This window comes from Macaca nemestrina, chromosome 7 (genome assembly GCF_043159975.1).
Source record: "Macaca nemestrina isolate mMacNem1 chromosome 7, mMacNem.hap1, whole genome shotgun sequence".
Classification (NCBI taxonomy): domain Eukaryota; kingdom Metazoa; phylum Chordata; class Mammalia; order Primates; family Cercopithecidae; genus Macaca; species Macaca nemestrina.
Window position 1 is genome coordinate 120068998 of NC_092131.1, and position 19369 is coordinate 120088366.

General features: G+C 41.8%; 1 protein-coding gene across 6 annotated transcripts in view; it reads right to left on the reverse strand.

The window, feature by feature from the left end:
* CEMI (cell migration inducing hyaluronidase 1) overlaps nucleotides 1-19369 on the reverse strand; it is a 172477-nt gene that overhangs the window by 138855 nt on the left and 14253 nt on the right. Inside the window, exon 4 of one of the 6 annotated variants that reach the window (XM_071100810.1) lies at nucleotides 18488-18686. The exons of the other annotated variants lie outside the window; for them this stretch is intronic. The gene's annotated coding sequence lies outside the window, so the exon portion shown is untranslated. The remainder of the gene's footprint in view (nucleotides 1-18487; nucleotides 18687-19369) is intronic. 6 annotated transcript variants of the gene reach the window in all.

Sequence of the window (19369 nt, forward strand, 5' to 3'; positions counted from 1 at the left end):
CTCACTACAACCTTTTGAAGGAGATGCTATTATTGCTTCCATTTTATTAACCCAGAAGTGACCAGCTTCTGGTCACAGAAGCATTGGATATCTTGCTCAGGGTCAAGTGGGATAGTTACTATTACCTCTTATTTTCATTCCTCATCTTCTGCCTCTATTGACAAAAACAAATGCATTAGTAAAATTAAATTAATCATGCATTGTAAAGGGAAAACCTGGCAGTGATGTAAAACACAAAATTTCTTTTGAAGTCTATCCCCCTTGATTTCAGCATGATGCTAGTGTAGGGATGGCTATTCCAACTCTGCATTTTCAATGAAGCCATCACAGGCCTCTGACCCAACCCCTTCCAACAGGGCACATGAAGCTTTCAAGCTAAAACACATGTGATTATTGCCCAGCCTATGCTAAGTGTTTGTTAACAGCACTTTCATTCCAGTGTTTTCTCAGCCTAACAAATTAGACCTAATGATTTGCTTTCCTGCTGCATTTAAAAAAACATGACTTCATGTTTTTTATAAACATGTTTAACCATAAATCTGGTTAGTCTGATCCATGAGCCAATTCTGCCTGTGAAAAAAATATGAGAATTCTTCCAATGTAATTTAAAATATCAAATGTCCCTGGGAATCACTGCAGTAACAGCAACCACAAAAGCAGCTCCCATTTTCTGAGTGTGTTACTATGCTTTACAAAGGTGCTTTGCATTTCACATGCACTAGCTCCAGAAATCCTCACAGCAGGCCCACAAGCAGGTACTATTGGGCCCGTTATACAGGTAAGAGATCTGAGGCTTAGCAAGGGTATACAAGGCTGTGCAACTGACTAATGGCAGAGCTAGGATTTGAATACAAGTCTGTCTCCAAAATCCTCTTTTTTTACACAAGTTTGTAATACAAACAAGAGGGGAAGAGGAGTCTATGGAAATGACCTAGAAGCTTCTCATTGAAATTATCCTGAGATGGACTTGAAGATGAAAGCATTTAAGTGATCCCCAGATGCAGGCCACCACCCAGGTAATTATAACAGTGCAGAATATGCTCCTGAGAGGTTTGCCAAAGCTGGCTACAAACAACTCGGGTTAAAACAGGACATCAAGCCAGCCTGGTGTCATGTGCCTGTAATCCCAGCTACTGGAGAGGCTGAGACAGGAGGTTTGCTCGAGCCCAGGAGTTCAGCCCTGTAGTGTGCTATGTTGGTGCCTATGAATAGCCACTGCACTCCAGCCTGGGCAACACAGAGAGAAAGCCCCTCCCTAAAAACAACAAACCAGGACGTGGAGTCAAAGCAAAAACCATGCTGAGTGTGAGCTCTCAGGCACAGTGATGTAAATTCTCTGGCACTCAAAGCAACTGGTCAAATTATACCAGAGAAAGCCAGGTGTTTGTGGACCAGGTTTAAATCAGGCTCATGGACTGGGTGTGGTGGCTCATGCCTGTAATCCCAACACTTTGGGAGGCTGAGGTGGGCAGATTTCTTGAGCTTAGGAGTTCAAGACCAGCCTGGGCAACATGGTGAAACCCCATCTCTTCAAAGAAATAGAAAACATTAGGCGGGCATAGTGGCAAGCACCTGTGGCCCCAGCTGCTCAGGAGGCTGAGATAGGAGGATCGTTTGACTCCGGGAGGCAGAAGTTGCAGTGAGTTGAGATTGTGCCACTGCACTCCAGCCTGGGTAAGAGAAAGTGAGACTCTGTCTCAAAATAAATAAATAAATAAATGAATAATAAATAAATAAAATAAACCAGGCTCACAGGAAGTGTGATTTAAAATGAGACACTCATCACTGTCTGTTTGGAAAGGTTGCCTCTGGCATGTCTCAATCTTCCCTGTCATTATCACTTGACCATATCCAGAAGAGAGCCAAATCAATGCCATCAACCCAGCCCTCCAGGACTGTGCTCTGTAATTTCTACAGTACATCAGTCACACTGGGAAAATGTCACCTTCATAGAGACTGAGAACACTTGCAATCTCCAGGCTCCATGATGGATGCAGTAAAAACTTGCAGGATTTCATTCAGGATTGGACAACTGCTTATCCTCCAAGGGCCAGTTTATGTATCTTTTTTCACAACTTCCAGAGAAACTTCCTACCCCAGTTTGGGCTCCTAAACCACCTGACATTCTTGTATTATACGAATTTTCATGTGAATTCTATCTATTTAGTTTTTTTGTCTCATTTCTCCACTAGACAATAAGTAGGTTGGGGGAAGAGACTTTATCCTAGTATCCTGGTGTCTACTACAAGACCCAGCATGTAGTTAGAGTTCAAAGCAGTTTATTAAATCAATGAGAAGCATGATGTCTGGGTGATGGGTAGGTTGGTAAATAGATAGGCAAATCAATGAACAGAAGGTTGAGTAGGCAAATGGATGGGGAAATTGTAATTTTGTTGCTGGATGGACAGCTGGATGGTTGGAAGAGTAGATGGATAGCTGAATGTGAGGGTGGCTGGTTGGATGGATGGATGGATGGATGGGTGGATGGATGAATGGATGGATGAATGAGTAGATTGTTGAATGGATGACATGGATGGATATACTGTGGGTGATTTGGTAGATGGAGAGACTAGTGGGTGGATAGATGAATAGACAAGGAGCAGACAAGTTCTCAAGGAGCCAAGTCAATGAGCCATTTTAAATACAAGTTTAAGAACACAGGTGACTCAACAAAGGAAATGGAAAGTTGTCCTTCAGGGGAGTTCAAAGCCAATCTTACCCAAATCAAAAGGGAAATGTAGTTATAGGCTATATTTGTAAGACTTTTTCTGCTTCATAAGACTTTATGAAATCTTAGGAAGCCTGGTCTCCATAATGTCACAATATTGCACATCCATATTATTAGTTAAGAAAAAAAATCAATTTATCAATTGTGTAGCAGGCAGAATTCTAAGATCCCCCCACCAAGATTCCCAGAATGTGGTATACACACATACCTTGCTCCCAGTTTACACACATACCTTGCTCCCAGTTACCCAATCAAACACTAATGTAGGTACTGCAGTAGAGAGATTTTGAAGATGTAATTAAAGTCCCAAATCAGTTGACTTTAAGATACAGATATTATTCAGGTGAATCTGACTTAACCACATGGGCCCTTTAAAAGAAGAAAGTATTCTCTGGCTGGTTGCAGAAAGAGAACCTGGATACTCAAAGCACAAATAATATTTGCTGTACAATTGTTGACTTGAAGGCAGAGGGGAACACATGGCAAGAAGTACAGGTGGTCTCTGTGTGCTTACAGCAGCCCCCAGCTAACAACAAACACGGAAATGAACTTCAGTCCTACCAGCTTAAGGAAATGAATTCAGCAAACCACAAGAAAGGGCCCAGAAGTGGATTTTTCCCCATGGCCTCTAGACAAGAACTGGGGCTGGCCAACACCTTGATTTCAGCCTGGTGACACCATGGGTAGAGAACTCTGTCACTCTGCACCATGCTTCCTATCCACAGGACTGTGAACTAACAACCTGGTGTTGTTTTAAGTCGCTAAATGTATGGCAATTTGTTAAGCAGTACCATGAAATTAATCTATCAGTTTCATCCAGAACAATTCCGCAAAAGGAAATTCACACTTGATAGAAATGGAATTGTTATATTTTCTTCTAGTTGATTGAAGAAATATTTAATAGCAGCACTCTGTCTCAGATAGATTCAAATGCTGACTTCACAATATGAACATTTTCCCGTATAAATAAACATTATTTTGCAAGATTTTAAATAGCTACATATGATTACATTATATGGAAACACAATAATTGACTCAACCTTTCCCCTACAGCTGGGCATTTGGGAGGTTTCCAGTTATTCACTATTATAAACATCACTATAATAAAAATTATTGTAGAGGCATTCCTGTGCTCTTCCCTGATAAAGTCTTTAACATCAGGTGTCAGAAGTGAAATTGCTGGCTTTAATATAGTAACCATTTTTAAATCTTTCAATACAATTGATATTTTCACAAGCATTATATGAAACTGTGCAAATCCCCACATCTGACTACAAGTAAGTAATGTAAGAAAAATCAATAACTTACTCTTGTTTCTTCATCCTCGAGCATTCATATTTATCATATTGTCCCCAGTTACTGGCATTTCTTTCTATTTCTCTGCAGTTCTGGGACAGCAGCATATGGTGTTGATCAATTAAATCACTGACAATTTTTAGCAGAGTCAGTTCTACTTTCTAATTTTTTCTGTTTCTGCTTTAAACCATCCTAGCCCATTGTTGGCTTCTTTATGGGTATTTTTTTTACGCTTCCCCATATGTTATTTCGCTTGAACCTGTTATCTCTTATTTCATAGAATTGATTTTTTTTTACCGCAGATAGTTCAAAGCAGATGCTATCCAAACTACTTCTATTTCCTGTAACAATTTTTTGTGTTTTATTTTTCTCTACCTTTCCATGCTATGGTTATTTCCTTGTTTTCTGTTCCATAACATTTTCGTGGGCCTAAGTTTTGTCTTTTGTTTTTTATATAATTTATTCATCTGTGATGATACCACTGTATCCTGGCTTGTTATTTTTCACAGGTGTGTTATAGGTAGATGCTGTGAATCTCATGGGTCAGCTCTATGGGTGCTGCTAGAATCCTGCCTGCCGACCTGAAGTGAGGATGGAGGCTGGTTGATGCCAGTTTATATTCCCAGCTCAAGGACGCAGCCGCCTAAGTGGGGGCAATGGGAGGCAGCTGGGCTGTATGTAATACCTTCCATTTACCGCTGTGAGGGTCTCAGCGGTAGAAGTCTGCAGGTGGGCCATCCCCAGCATCAGGTCTGCCGCCTTGTCGGTCAGCGTCTATGCACCACTCACCATTCCTAATATGCTGGATACTAATAGGCCATGGTGATCTTGGATGACTTAGTTCTCCCTTTTGAGCCTTAGCTTCATCTATAAAGAGAAAAATACCTAGCCTAGTCTCCTGACTTCAAAGGGTTACTAAGAGCGACACAAGAGTCAAGGAGTTTTATAAACTGCCCACAAATCCTGGGTTAAGTATTATATTTAGAATGAAGCTTGGCAAGGGGCTGCAATGGGTAGAGAGAGGAGACAGAGAGAGGGAAGATCAAGTGGACACTGCCAGCAGGAGCCTGCGGACAAGTGCTCCCGGACACATGCTCTCTCCAGAGGACACAGGTGCCTACAAACATCAGGACACAATCTCAGCAACCTATCTACTGTTCCTACTACAAACAGGACTTCATAAACGTCAGTGCAATGGCAGAGCACTGACAGAAACATTGAAATGGAAAGAAAATGTTTTAAATGAAGGCCACTGTGCTGGCTGATAACCTTTTGATGACTCAATGTTTTTAAGACAGCCTTTAGCTATGATGTCTTACTGTCCCTCAACAGTTGATCCAGTGGCTCCCACTGACTACAGTACCATGTACACTCTTGTTCTGGCCTCCAAGGCCTCCAAAATTTGGATCCAATCTATCTTTCCAGACTTATCCTCCCTCCAGTTCTTACAAATATCCTCTCCTCAGGCCAGGTGTGGTGGCTCATGTCTATAATCCCAACACTTTGGGAAGCCAAGGCAGGAGGATCATTTGAGGCCAGTGGTTTGAGACCAGCCTGGGCAACATAGTGAAACCCTGTTTCTATACAAATTAATTAGCAGGGTGTAGTGGCATGCACCTGTAGTCCCAACTACTTAGGAGGCTGAAGTAGGAGGATCACTTGAGCCCAGGAGTTTGAGGCTGCAGTGAGCTATGATTGTGCCACTGCACTGTAGCCTAGGTGACAGAGCGAGACCCTGTCTCAAAAAAAAAAAAAAACAACAACAACAACAAAAAAAAAACCTCTCTAGATACTTTGTCTCCATTCTTCCTTCAACCTGAAATGCCCCCTTCCCTCCTCTCTATAATTTATTTCTCACCGATCCTACATCTAGTCCCACCTTTTCTTTAAACCTCTTCTGAGAAAGCCCATCCCACAATTGTAGTGTCTCATCCAAACTCGTAATACTTTTTGTTTCTGACACTGATTTGACATTGATCACCAATTGACTTCCACGCACTATTTCTTGTGTTGCTTTGTGTTGTAAACTGAGGCTCTTCTATCCTAAACACAGCGGGACTTAGACATGCAGATGATTATCTCATCTAACACACACTCTGGAGGAACTAGGGACCTTAAAGGCTTCTGCACATCCTCAAGACTATTCTCAAAAGTGACAAACTTTTATCCGTCTTAGGACTTAATTCCCAGAAATAGACGGTCACTTGAAAAGAAAACTAGAAAGTGAGCAGATGATTAAACAGTAAAACACTATGCATAAAGTGTCATGTAACTCCAAATGTTAGAGATTAATTTTCTTCTGGAGCTTATAATCTAGTTCAGAAAGCAACTGCAAAGAGCTTTTCAAACTCTCCCAAGCAGCTGTCCAGGGGAGCAATTATATGAATTTTACCACGACCCTTTCCCCATCCCCTCTGCTAGGTATGTAAAACAGGTGGGATTCCATGCATATTTAGTGAATAAATGATCAAATGGACAAATTTATCCCCATCTCCTCTTTCCTGGTTCCTGGAAGAAAATTGTTCTCTTGGGCTGTCCCACATTGCAAGGAGACCTTTTTCTTCTATGAGCGCTCACCATGAACTTCTCTCTAGAATATTTTTCAGAATTGGACACATTCTCAAGGGCTCTGTCATACAAGCCTTTCTTCTAGATCAACTGGATAAGCCCTTGTAATGAAGTGCTGCACAAAATTTCAGTGCCGTCTGTGTTAGTGAATACCTTGGACCAAGTTAAGGTCACACAATGCCTGGGCACCTCAAAAGTTTCCACAGTAATTCGAATTAAGTGGTAGAAGAACTGAGTCATCACATGACATATGTTGGTATGGGCATGCCAGCCTCCCCAATAAAATGTGTTATAGGATATTCTGGTTGCTCACAGACGCATTTTACATACCTTGCCTTTGCCCTCACCAGTGTTCAATTATTCAGTACCCGTACGTAAATAGACAGTGTAGAATATTCCATTAACCAGCATCTGAAATTTCTTTTAGTGTTAGGTATTGGGAGATTTCCTTTTATAGCAACCAACTTAATAAAATAATAATTTAGTGGCCTAATATGAATTCAGTGTTAAAAACTGGGAAAAAAAAACTGTTAATGACACAGTATGACTCAAACAATGGTCCTTTATACACAAAATTAAATAAGCCGAGACCAAAGCAAGTGAAACGCAAAATGGAGAGATAAAACTTTTTCCTATGAAGCCAGATTGGTAGATCTGGCATATCAAGTTTATGTTAACAATTTAAATTTGATTCATGTTAGAGTTTTGTTTGCACATCATTTGTAAATTTGTTTTAGATTTATAGATGTGTAAGAACTATAAGCTGAGGAACTTATACCTAGTTTTTATGTTTGTATATATTTAAATAACATAATAATCAAGGTAATTTAAGTCAACAGTGTACATCCTTGGGAATGTTTTCCCTTAAAAAGAATCTGTATCTTACTCAGGCAAGAGCAACACTACTCCTGAGCTTCCTAACCACACAGTCATCACCAAAGGGAAGGCAGGCAGCTGGCTGGCAAATGCGTTTTTTAAACACCTAACTTAGTGCTGGGCAAGCACCCCAGCACGGGAACCGCCTGGCTCAGTAGGGAATTTAAACCCAAAAAGAAGGTCTGCTTGTTTGCATGTCTGCTTTGTAAATATTGTCCCAGGCGGGCAGGAAGGGGCAGGTTTTCAAAACACCCATAATCATCTTCTTCTGTGTATTCCTTTTGCTTCGGACCTGACTCACAGAATGCAAACAGCCTTTAGCAGCCTTGTCAAATCATGAAGCAGTTTCTCCAGGGCTGATGTGATCTCTAAGCCAGCCACTGATTTTATCAGTGCACAAAGCTTGTTCTTGGGGCTGTTAAGGCATAAATCCGCCTCTCCTGCTTTCATGTGGTTGTGAGACCTGGTGGGAGGATAGGTGTTGATACAGGAATTGGGGCTTTCTAGTGCTAGCTAAATGCACAAAGGGGAAAACATGCAGTTCCAGGGTGGTCATGGTAGCTCTCCATGCAGCCATGTGACTTGCTCCCAGCTTTGGATCTTCTAGAAGTTCAGGCCTGGCTACCTCCTACATCAACAATGAATTAAAGCCTTTCCAAAACCTTATTGTTGCTTTTATTAAGCAACAACCAAAAGCCTTTCCTGTGTGGCCCTTTTGCTTGTCCCTTAGTCCAAGTACTATGACAAGACCTCTGTCTCTGCATATTATCAACCAGAGGAAAGATCTTGGTTTTATCATACAAGGAAGATGAGTTTGTTCTGACATTAGAGACCTTCCCAGAGTTTTTGAGATTTTCACCTGTGAAGGAATCCCAATCATTCATTAGGAAAGACACATGTGCTTTCAGCAAGTTGAAATCCTGCATGGACACCTCTCCTGGGACATCTGGAGCAGTAGGTGAGGTGCCTGGCATCCTTGCCCAAATGTCAGAGCTGACAGAAGCCTAGAGCCAGTCCTGTCCAAGCTTCTCGTTTCTCAGGTAGAGAAACTGAAGTTTGGAAGAGTCAGCCTTCCTCCAGTCACATGGCCACATGGTATTAAAGCTAAAAGTAAAACCTAGGCCTCCTGTCTCTTAGTCCAGAACTCTTTCCACCAAACCACAGTTATGTCTTCAAAATAAAGGAGACACTCTCTCCCATATTCTCTAACTATGCAGTCATATTATTTACAAAAAAGGCACTGAAAAGGCATCATTTTCTTCTGCAAGATGCAAGACACAGGGATCAGAGTACTTTAGAGCTGAAAAGAGATCTTGGGGTCTGATAGGGTTTGCCTGTGTCCCCACCCGAACCTCATCTTTAATTGTAGCTCCCATAATTCCCATGCATTGTGAGAGGGACCTGGTGGGAGGTAATTGAATCATGGGGGCAGGTCTTTCCAGTGCTGCTCTCTTGATAGTGAGTAAGTATCACAAGATCTGATGGTTTTATTAAGGGGAGTTCCCCTGCACATGCTCTCTTGCCTGCTGGCATGCAAGATGTGCCTTTGCTTCTCCATTCTTCCACCATGATTGTGAGGTCTCCCCAGCTGTGGAACTGTGAGTCCATTAAATCTCTTTTCTTTAGAAATTATCCAGTCTTGGGTATGTCTTTATTAGCAGCATGAGAACAGACTAATACAGGGTCCAACTGATTTATATTCCAGATGGGATCATCGCAGTCCAAAGACAGCCATTTACCCATAACAGAAAATGAGTCAGAGGCAAAGCAGAGACCTGTGGGTCTGGAGCCCAAGACAAACTTGAACTCAGGCAGCAGATCTCTTCCACACCACAGATTAGCTGTGTGTCTGTGGGACAGTTGCTTAACCTCTCTCAGACCTTTTTATTCTCAGCTAGATAATCTGGATAGTCTAGAACCAACTGCATGGAGCTGTTGGGAAGTCTAAAGGAGTTAATGAATACAAATACTCATCACAGTGTCTGGCCATCAGCATCATCATTGTCATCTTCACCACCTTGTCTCCCCATCCAGGGAAATTTCCATTATAGTATTTTGCTGCTTCTAAGATTATTTTTCATTTTGGTTTTTTAAAAACATAAATTCTAAAGTTAAATGTTTTGGGTTTGGCATTTCCTAATCCAATGCCTGGAGCTTTGGGTCAAAATTGAATTGAATACTTTCCACACATCCATCAGGAGAATAGCATTCCTGCCTAGTGATCTGATGACCATGGGAAGTCGTCTTTAGCTTTCTGAATATACACACTCGTTTCAGGGAGAAATCCTATCCCAATAACCTCCTTGTATATGAGGGGACAGAATCCAGCCATCCTGTGGCCCCAAGGGAGGTTCTGTACAACTCTGCGGGACTGGTCACCCATGATGTAAAGTCTGGTTTCTTTACATGAGGAAGTACAGAGTGGCAAGAGCAGTTCACAATTGAACTAAGGAATCACTCTCTTCCTTAGGGCTCTGAGAAGCATGAATGAAGAATAATGGTGTTTAGGAGCCCTCCAGAGCCCCACCATGCTGGCATCCTGAGCTTGGACTTCTAGCCTCCAGAACTGTGAGAAATATATTTCTGCTGTTAACAAGGCACCTAATCTATGGAACTTTGTTATAGCAGCCCAAACTAACTAAGACAGTGGCTCTGATAAAAGATCCCAGTTTGTCCTCACCATTCCTTTACAAAACCAAGGGTGTTCCTCCCATCATTGTACAAATGAGAAAACACAGGCCTGGAGAAGTTAAGTTGCTAGTCCAAGTCATACAGCAAGCTAGTAGCAGAATCTTGAACCCAGGACCTCTAAGTCCAAAGCCATTGCTCTCCTGACCACATTCCAAGATAGACATGTGAACATGTCAGAAATCTTCCAGGAAATGTACCCAACCAGTAGATTTATTTCCGTCATTCAAAGATACAGAGAAAAGCAGCAGGAACTGACCCAGAATTGCAGGAAAGTGATGTCACTGCTCTCGCCAGCCCACGCCCCATGGTCATTATTTTAAAAGCGATGAGACTATCCATTAGAGCTGGTGCTGGAGCCATGCCCCTGTCAACATCCGGGTGTGTGGGCAGGGCCTGAGCAGATCCTCTGGAGGCTGCATTGCTGACATTGTGGGTAAGGGCTGGAGCCTCAGTGGGTAGGGCCTGCCCACGCCCAGCTGAAGGCAGAGGCAGAGCCATCAGGAAGGGTGAAAGAGGTAACAGGGCTTCCTTTGGGCTTTGGACCCTGCCGGGCAGCCATTGACGGCTTAAGCCAGCCTTCAGGACATGCAGCCATGATTCTGTACATATGTCCCTTTCCCACCTTAGGGTGCCTGCCTCCTGGGTACCTCACTCTCAGGTGCCTTGTTACTGCACTCAGTGCCCTGTGCCTTGTTACTGCACTCAGAGGATAGAAGGCTGTGATTAATGCAAGTACCAGGCCATGTTGGCAGAATTAGGACTCAAAGAAACAATACAATATGACTCCACATGAGTACTTCCAAGTACAATAGTACAGTTGTCCCTTGGTAACTGCAGATTAGTTCCAGGAACTCCCTCAGATACCACACTCTCCAGATGCTCAAGTCCCTAATATAAAAGAGTGCAGTATTTGCATATAATCTGCATACATCCTCCTGTATACTTTAAATCATCTCTAGATTACTTATAATACCTAACACAACGTAAATGCTTTGTCAATAGTTGTTATCCTGTATTATTATCCTGTAAGGACAAGAAAAATAGTCTGTACATGTTCAGTGCAGATGCAAACATTTTTCAAATATTTTCAGTTTGCAATTGGTTGAATCTATAGGTATGGAACCCACAGTATGGAAGGCCAATTGTACTACAGAGTAAGTACCTCTACCAAAGCTGGGTATAGTGGATTGATCACAAAAATCAATCAATCATTCCACTTCTCCTTCCCTCCTCCCCTCAGATCCTTGTCTTTTGCAATGTAACTATGCAACTTCTCCCATTAAAAGGTAGAGTCTAAATCTCCTCCCCTTGAATGTGAACTGACCTGGCTTCAGCCAAAAGAAAGCAGCAGAAGTGCTGGTGTGCCATTGGGTTTTGAGATTCAGGCCTTCAGAAGCCATGCATGCTTTCCTTCTCTCTCACAGAACAGCATCAGTCATCTCGAGAACAAACTCAGGCTAGTCTACTGGGTGATGAGAGACACATGGCCCAGTCACCCTCATCCACTGAATTGAGAGCTAGCCAATGCCAAACACATAAATGAGGCCATCCTAGACCAGCCAGCCTCCTGTTGTCCTGCCGATAGACACAAAAGGGAGTCGAGATTAGCCAAGCCTGTCCAGATCAGCAGAACCAGCTGGTTGACCCCCAGGACAATAATACACAGTTGTTTCAAGCCACTGCCTTGGGGGTAGTTTGTTACACAGCAGTAGCTTACTGATACATTGGAGAAAGAGAGAGGGAACTCTTCACAAAGAAGGGGATGCCTCAGCAGGATCAGGAAGAATGAACGGTAGTTTGCTAGATGATTGAGCAGAGAAAGCAGCATTTACAACAGCAAGATGGCAACAAGCAGCATTGCATCAACAGGACCATACAATTCTGGGATGTTGCTAGAGTCTAAAATGAAAGGGAGAAGCAGCTGGACAAGAAGCTGGAGAGGAAGGTGTAGCCCAGCTATGGTAGGCCCTGGGTTCCAAGGCTGAGCTATATCCCCAGAGATCTACAAACCTCCGAATCAACAGTTTTACTTTATAACAGGTTTTTGGAAAGTTATTAGAAGGTGTAAACTCAATGTTTTTGTCCCCACATCGAGTACTGAAATATTTCAAATATGAACAGAGATGGTGAGAATGTCAATTACTCTGCAAATCTACTAGAATGTGAGTTTCTTCTCTAACTCTGATCTAAAGTAAGGTTTTCAAAAGACTCCCTCAAGAGCATGATGATGGTTTGTAAAGACCCCTTAAGAGCATGATCATAACATGTGTTTGATGAAAACTAAAGCCTGGATTTTGGAAAAAGTCCCAAAGTAAAATGACATGAAAGTCAAGGTTTTCCCAAGACTTTATTGAAGAGAAATACCAACAGTTTAAAAGGAGTTGTCTCAACTAGTATTAAGTACTCCAGCTGTGGGAAGACATGGAAAAACCAGCCACATTCAGCCATTAATGATTTTATTCATTCATTCCGCAAAGGTAGCAGTCATTGACTCTGTCAGATCCTGCAGTAGGCCCTGAGACTCTACAAATAAATGACATGAGCCCTGCTCTCTTGGTAGTCACAGGCAGAGGGAAAGAAAGGACATGGAACCACGCCCCACCATACAACTCACATGGGCTATAAGAATGGAGGTGCTCTGGAAACCCAGAGGATGGTGAGGTGATTTCAGCTACCCCTTCAACATAGACTATTAACAAATTTCCAGCCAGGTGCAGTGATGCATGCCTATAAACCAGCACTTTTGGAGGTTGAGTTGGGAGGATCACTTGAGTCCAGGAGTTCAAGACTAGCCTGGGCAAGATGATGAGATCCCGTCTCCACAAGAAAATGAAAATAAAAATAAATAAAAAATTAGCTGGCATGGTGGTGTGTGCCTGTAGTCCCAGCTACTCAGGAGGCTGAGGCAGGAGGATTGCTTGAGCCTAGGAGTTCCAGGCTCCAGTGAGCTATGATCATGCTACTGCACTCCAGCCTGGGTGGCAGAGAGAGATGTTGTCTCTCTAAAAAATAATAAATTATTTTACAAAATTTGTGATCAAGTCAGGGCTTATTTCACTTAAGATTAAGACCTCTGGTTATACTACCATGTTGCTGCAAAAGACGGGATTTCATTATTTTTTGTGGCTGAATAGTATTCCATTGCATATATATACATTTTCTTTATCCGTTCATCCTTTGATGGACACTTAGATTCCATATCTTTGCTATTGTCAATAATATTGTGATAAAAATATAAGTGCAAGTATCTCTTTGATACTAATATAGTGTTTTCTTTTCCTTCAGGCAGATGCTCGGTAACAGGATTGTGCAGGGTAGTTCTGTTCCATACACTATTTGTGAATAAACCTTTCATAAGCTCCCATTTTGCAGAAGAAGCTATATATGACACTCAAAATTGTGACTTCTCTCCAGACCAGGCCTTCCCTAGCCTGGGCCACAAGTGGGAGTTCCAAGGTGGCCCCTTTCAGGCCTCAACTCATTGAGAGAAACACAGATGAGGCCTTAGGGAAGAGCCATCTAGTTCCTCTCCCAACCAGTGCTATGCAGGGACTGCCTGGATCTAGTGCCCTCAAGGTGGCTGGCAGCCCAGTGTGCCACTCCAGGCTAATCCTCACTTGGCTAAATCCCTAGTTCAGAACACCCCTAAGCTGGCCACATCTCTGCAAAACCTGGGACACACCCAGGCTTGGTCTGCTAAGATTGAATCTCTGAAGTTTGCCCTGATGGTCAGATCAAATGTCTGGCTGAATTCCCACTGTGCTAGCTTTATCTTATTCTTGTCATCTTCCACACTGATAACTGGATCAAATAAGCTTTTACTGGCAGGACAAATCAACAGATAAAGGAAAGATTGTTCCTTGAAGCTGTCCTGGGATAACAAGTTAGTAAATTCAAGGGAAAATTGTGTTAGAGTTTCTCCTTGCACTAGGAACTGAAATAAATTTGAGACAGGTCAAAGAACGTAAAAATCAATCCACAGGACCTTTAAAAAAGAAATCAATATGTAAACGATCAACACATTGAACTGTGTTTCAAATATGAAAATATTTTACATATTTTACAAAATAACTGAAAGGGAAGAACAGGAGAGAAAACTTCAAATATGTAATGAGATCAGACATACTGATAAGAAAAGTATGAATACCACATAAATAGGCATATGATATGAATACATAATTCCAAAAACTAAAAATAACTAGTAAACAAAAATGTAGGATGGCTTTCAACCTCTACAGTTATCAAAGAAATACAAACCTATTAGCTATGATTTTTCACCTATTAAAATTATTTTTTAAGTTATGGTAATATAAAATATTAGTGTAAATAACACTGTTGTACACAATTAATGAGAGTGTTAATTTGAATAAATCTTTGGAGGCCATTTTCTTGTTTACTTACACTTCTAAAAATCATTCTATGGAAATCAGCAAAACTTGGGAAAAAATGTATATAAAATGGTCATTTTAAATGTTTAATAGTAAAAATTTAGAAATAAATTTGATGTTATTTTATAGCAATTAAAAAGATGACTTTGAAAGCTGAAAATGCTATGAATCAACTTTAAGATGTGTTGCGTATAAGGTAAAATTCTATCAACATTATGTAAAAAATATACAATAATAACACTAAAAAAATTCATCAAAATTCTTACAGTGTCTATCTTCAGTAGTAGGATTATGAGTTTTTCTTTTTCATTTCTGTATTTCCCAAGTTATAAGGAAATAACATGGTTATGTGGCTTACATAATGGAAAAAATATGTAATATGTATATACACATGCACCATGTAGGTTCTTTTTAAAAATGTAATAAAATGCCTCTGTTGACCACTCCAACTCCTAGTTATTGCTCCTTCCTCCAAAAGTCTTAGAACCAGGCTGGTTTCACACAGTGCTTAGAGCACAGACCCAAATGCTTGTGGAATGAATTAATTAATGAAGGAGCATTTCCTTTCTACACAGTGGCCTAAAACACAGTGGAGACTGCCTGGCATTGCTTACTAGTGAGGATGGGTCATGCTCTGCTACAGTAATAAAGAACCTAAAGCTACAAGACTTCTTTCTCACCTAGCCCCCAGGTCCACCGTGGGTGTGTGGAGGACCCTGTGCTGTTATGTGCACCTAAGCACCCAAGCTGGCCCCTCCATCCACACCATTGCCAGTCACTGCAGCAGAGGAAAGAGGAGGTAAAGAATCGTGTATTAGTTTTTGTACGTTTCTTCTAGAAATGACACACACAGCTTCAGTTCCTATTTCACTAAGACAAGACACTTGACCACAACTAACAATGAAAGTGTGGAATGCATTATCCTCCCTTGTGCCCAGAAAAGAACAGTGAACAGTGTGACTGTTGCTTTTCATGCGTACACATCTCTCTACCCGCTTAGACCATGAGCACCCCAGGAGCATCTGGACCCTGCATGCCCGTGTCCTCCCTGCACTCTCTCTACCCTCCACACACCAGCACTGCTCATGCCTGGCAAAGCACCGGAACACTCTAGGTGCTCCCTGTGGCATCGAATAGCGATGGAGGTTGTATCTACACCAAAGATATCATTATCCCAGATTATATTCAAATACACATTGTACCCTATATCATTGTAGATGTACATTATAATCATCTATAATGATCTGCAATCACCTCCACTTCTCAGTTTCTGACAATCACAGGTTGCTGTGCACAATTCCCGTAGGCAATTCTGGCCAGGTCCATCAAACTGGTGCCATGAAGTGTTACAGGAACCTTTCCAAGCTTTACCTAATAAGACTTCTCTGGACATCTTTCATGTCAGAGCCCCATCTCTCTCCACATCCGGCTTCATCCTTACACCCTGGCCACACTGAGACACTCATGGCTCCTTTGATGTACTGGGTTATCTGATTGCCCTTTGGCTAAAGTGTCCTCTCTAATCAGCAGACGAATTCTTACTATGCTTTGCAAGGTTCAAGTCAAAGATTAATTCCCCCAAGAATAATGAGGTACCACTTTTCTGCCCACTCTTTGCCTTATATAGACATAAAATGTATTAATCTCATGTGTTCGCATGACTCCACTCACCCACCCCATGCTCCCAGATTGAAAGGTAGGAGCATAAGTTACTGGGTTTTGCATTCTCCATGTCTGGTGTAGAGTGGTTGATTAATAAACGTTTGCTGAATAAATGGTCTAAGCACCTGCAATATCTCATGGTTTTATTGATCTACCTGGCAGTGACTCAGAGCTCTCAAGTCTTGGTATCTTTTTCGGTAAACAGGTCAGACTGATACATGTATTGGTGGCTTATCAAACACATAAGTGGGACATGGAACATGCACCAAGAGTCTTTGTAATAAGAGCATTTCATCCAGAATACCCTGAGTCTGCTCATTCATTTCCTGGCAGTCTCTTTTTGACTACATCTTAAGTTTCAAGTTCTCCATCAGAGCTCTCCAGGATGAAAAATGGACCCACTGAGAACACACATTAGTGACAGTGGATTTCACTGCAGCCCTATCCATTTACCAAGCACTCTACAGTTCTGAGTGTAATCCACAAAGAGAAGCTAATTCAAAGCCCTCTTTAAAATACTTGCTAAGGCTGGGCATGGTGGCATGTACATATAGTCCTAACTGCTCAGGAGGCAGACACAGGAGGATTGCTTGCGCTCAGGAATTTGAAACCAGCCTAGGCAACACAGTGAGGGCCCCCATCTCAAAAACAATTAAATAAATAAACAAAGAAATTAAAATCCTAGTAAGCTCTGATTAAATGCTATTTTTAAAGTTTAAAGTTGTGAGAAAAGCCATCTCTTTATGAAAATATTTTCTGGTACAAGCTGTGTGTTACTGCAATAATACATTGCAAAATGAATCAGAGGTAATTTTGTATTATTTCCTCAGAGATAATAACAAAAAACTCCATATCATTTAAAATTTTGTTTTCTTCTGTCACCCAGGCTGGAGTGTAGTGGTACAATCATGGCTCACTGCAGCCTCAAACTCCTGGGCTCAAGTGATCCTCCTGCCTTAGCCTCCCAAGTAGCTAGGACTATACATGTGAGCCACGGCACCTGGCAATTTATTTTTCTTATAGATGGGGGTCTTGCTGTGTTGCCCAGGCTGGGTTTGAACTCCTGGGCTCAGGAAATCCTCCCACTTTGGCCTCCCCACGCACTGGGATTATAGGTGTGAGCCACTGCACCTAACCTGGCTTTTCAAGAGCAATGAATAACTCCTGTTGAAAAGATGCAAGGTTTCTTGCTTGGCCGTGCCCAGGGTGTCCTGGAGTATAATCTCCAGCCCAAACCCACTCTAGTCTTCCTAACATCCACCAAGATGCTCATCCCACATCCTGGGAGTTCTCCTGGACACCTCCCTCTCCCTCATCCCATGTCCACTCCACCATTCCGTCTGTCCATTTCATCTCTTAAACACCAGTTGGATCCACCCACACTTCTCCTTTCCTGCTGCCTCCACTCCAACCCACCATCACCAGGTCCCCAGCCCAGCACCATAGCATCCCCTGCCATCTTCCTGCATTTATTTTTGCCAACTATTGCCTATCACCCTCACCTACCCAGACAGAGAGCAGCCAGAGGGATCCCTTTAAAAAAAAAAAAAAAAAAAAAAAAAAAAAACCAGAAAAATCAGACAATGTAACTCCCTTGCTTGAAACCACTTCATGTTTTCCATTGCTTTCAGGATGACGTTCACAATCTTGAGCGTGGTTTAAAAGATGCTGCATGATCCCCCTGCTGCCCCCTCACCCCTGCCTCCCCTTCAGTCCTGCCTTGCTCCTCACCTCACTTTCCCTGCCCCAGCCAATCTGGACTTCTCTCACTCTCTATCTTGAGGCCTCTCCACAGCCTTGTTACCTAGGACATCCTTGTCCCCACTCTTGGTCTTTCTATCTTCTACTCACCATCCTCCTAGGCTCTGCCTACATGTTGCTTGCCAAACGAGGCTTTCTCTCCCTGCTCCCACTTCTATTTCCACCAGCCACTTGCAGCAGATCCCCTATTTTTTTTCCTCGAAACTATCAACTTTGCTTCATATCACTGACCACAGTTTGGAATCACATATGCCCGTGATTTTTTCTTACCTATTTTTTTTATTTGTCTCTCTTTCTAGACCTACACTGTTCCACTAGCCATCTGTGGCTATTAAGCACTGGAAATATGGTGGGTCCGAATTGAGATGTGCTGTAAGCAGAAAATATATACCAATTTTGAAGATTTGGTATAAAAAACATAAACAATCTCATTATTTTTTATAGTGACTACCTGTTGAAGTGACAATATTTTGGATGTATGAGGTGAAAAAAAGTATATTATTAAAATTAATTTTACCTGTTTCTTTTTAAACTTTGTTTTAGTGGGGTTACTAGAAAACTCAGAATTCCAAATGTGGCACCCATTGTACGTCTCCAGGACAGCACTGCTCTAGACTGTAATCTCCATGCAGGCAGGTCTCAGCTCATTTTGGTCACTGCTGCATCCCCAGAGCTTAGCAGCCTTTGCAATATTATAAGCTGACTTCAGTAGACTGCTAAATGAGAGAATAAATGAGTGAATGAGTCAGACAAGCAAAGGAAAAACTTCCGGTTAAAAGAAAATAGTCATATGAATATGAATACTACAATTTTGTAAGCTCACTGTTGTTTTGTGTGAGGGAGGAAATTTCTGATTGGTGACCATTTGGAACAAGCTACCACCCTCTCTAGAGGCCAAGCAGGACTACTAGGTTATCTGTGGTTAAACCAGATAAAAATCAGAGACAACAGAAAGGCAAAGATAAACTGTTGGAGGGTCTTTGACCTCAAGTTGTCCCACTTTTCAAATCCCCAAAACTAGGAACATACTCGGCACACTTTGACTTAAAAATAAAATCATAAATAACAAAAACAACTTGACAAAAGCATTCTACTTAAGTTCAAAGAGGACCCTAGTGTTAATAAAACTGTAATGAGCACCTATTAAGAATTTCTGGCGGGGATGCCCAGTTGCATGTGGTGTTTGTTTTTCATCCTTTCCCACTACTGAATATTTAGCTCAGTGTTTCCCCAACATAGGTCCTACAGCACCCAAGTCTCAGAAAGTCCTCTGTGAAAATAGAAAGGGAATTCCCTAGACCAACACATCTGAGAGATACTATACACTATGTACCTCTCCCTGAAAGACATGGTGCATGCTGGTTTACAAAGGCATTGAAAAGATATTGGAAAATGAAAA